Genomic DNA, 2177 nt, shown 5'->3' with positions numbered 1-2177 from the left:
AGAGTGAATCGGCAACCAACAGAATGGGAAAAAATTTTTGCAGCCTACCCATCTGACAAAGGGCCGATATCCAGAATCTACAAAGAACTAAAACAGATTTACAAGAAAAAAACAAACAAAGAACTAAAACAGATTTACAAGAAAAAAACAAACAAGCCCATTCAAAAATGGGCGAAGGATATGAACAGATACTTTACAAAAGAAGACATACATGAGGCCAACAAACATATGAAAAAATGCTCGTCATCACTGGTCATTAGAGAAATGCAAATCAAAACTACATTGAGATACCATCTCACGCCAGTTAGAACGGCGATCATTAAAAAATCTGGAGACAACAGATGCTGGAGAGGATGTTGAGAAATAGGAACACTTTTACACTGTTGGTGGGAGTGTAAATTAGTTCAACCATTGTGGAAGACAGTGTGGCGATTCCTCAAGGACCTAGAAATAGAAATTCCATTTGACCCAGCAATCCCATTACTGGGTATATATCCAAAGGATTATAAATCGTTCTACTATAAGGACACATGCACACGAATGTTCATTGCAGCCCTGTTTACAATAGCAAAGACCTGGAACCAACCCAAATGCCCATCGATGATAGACTGGACAGGGAAAATGTGGCACATATACACCATGGAATATTATGCAGCCATCAAAAACGATGAGTTCGTGTCCTTTGTAGGGATATGGATGAACCTGGAAACCATCATTCTCAGCAAACTGACACAAGAACACAAAATCAAACACCACATGTTCTCACTCATAGGCGGGTGTTGAACAATGGGAACACATGGACACGGAGGGGAGCACTATACACTGGGGTCTGTTGGGGGGGAGTTGGGGGGACAGTGGGGGGTGGGGAGTTGGGGAGAGATAGCATGGGGAGAAATGCCACATATAGGTGAAGGGGAGGAAGGCAGCAAATCACACTGCCACGTATGCACCTATGCAACAATCTTGCATGTTTTTCACATGTACCCCAAAACCTAAAATGCAATTAAAAAAAAAAAAAGAAAACAAGAAGATCCAAGGAAGCCTAATCAGAAAGAACAAAGGTGACATTACAACCGAGAAAAATACAAAAAAATCCTCAGATTATGAACACCTCTATGCAGAAAAACTAGAAAACCTACAAGAAATTGGTAAATTCCTGGAAACACACCACTTCCCAAGATTAAATCAAGAAGAAATCAAAAGCCTGAAGAGACTAACATTAAGTTCCAAACTGAATCATTAATAAAAACCCTAACAACCAAAAAAAAAAGGCCCAGACCAGAATTCACAGCCAAATTATACCAGATGTACAAAGAAGAGCTGGTACCAATTCTACTGAAACTATTCCAAAAAACTGAGAAGGAAAGACTTTCCCCTAACTTATTGTATGAAGCCAGTTTTGGTATCACTCTAATCCCAAAACTGGGCAAAGACACAATGAAAAAAGAAAACTACAGGCCAGTATCCCTATGAACAGACATGAAAATCTTGAACAAAATACTAATAAACTGAATCCAACAGCACATCAAAAAGCTAATTCACCATAATCAAGTAGGCTTCAAGGTTGGTTAAACATATGCAAATCAACAAATGTGATTCATCATATAAACAGAATTGAATTAAAAACAAAAATCAGGCCAGGCGCGGTGGGTCGCGCCTATAACCCCAGCACTTTGGGAAGCTGAGGCAGATGGATCACCTGAGGTCAGAAGTTTGAAACCAGCTTGGGCAATATGGTGAAACCCTGTCTACTAAAAATACAAAAATTAGCTGGGCGTGGTGGCACACACCTGTAATCCCAGCTCAGGAGGCTGAGGCAGGAAAATCACTTGAACTCTAGAGGTGGAGGTTGCAGTGGACTGAGGTTGCACCACTGCATTCTGTCCTGGGTGATAGAGTGAAACTCTGTCTCAAAAAAAAAAAAAAAAAAAAAAAATTCTATGATCATCTCAATAGATGCAGAAAAAGCTTTTGATAAAATCCAACATCCCTTCGTGATAAAATGTCTCAAGATACTAGGCATCACAGCAAAGTACCTCAAAATAATGAGAGCCATTTATGATAAATCCACAGCCAACATTATATTGAACAGGCAAAAGGAGGAAGCATTTCTACTGAGAACAAGAACAAGACAAAGATGCCCATTTTTACCACTCCTATTCAACATAGTACTGGAA

Source organism: Aotus nancymaae, unplaced genomic scaffold (assembly GCF_030222135.1).
Source record: "Aotus nancymaae isolate 86718 unplaced genomic scaffold, 86718_ANA_hifiasm-v0.15.2.pri h1tg000008l, whole genome shotgun sequence".
NCBI classification, from domain to species: domain Eukaryota; kingdom Metazoa; phylum Chordata; class Mammalia; order Primates; family Aotidae; genus Aotus; species Aotus nancymaae.
The sequence above is the reverse complement of the archived record's forward strand: the minus strand, read 5'-3'. Positions refer to the sequence as shown.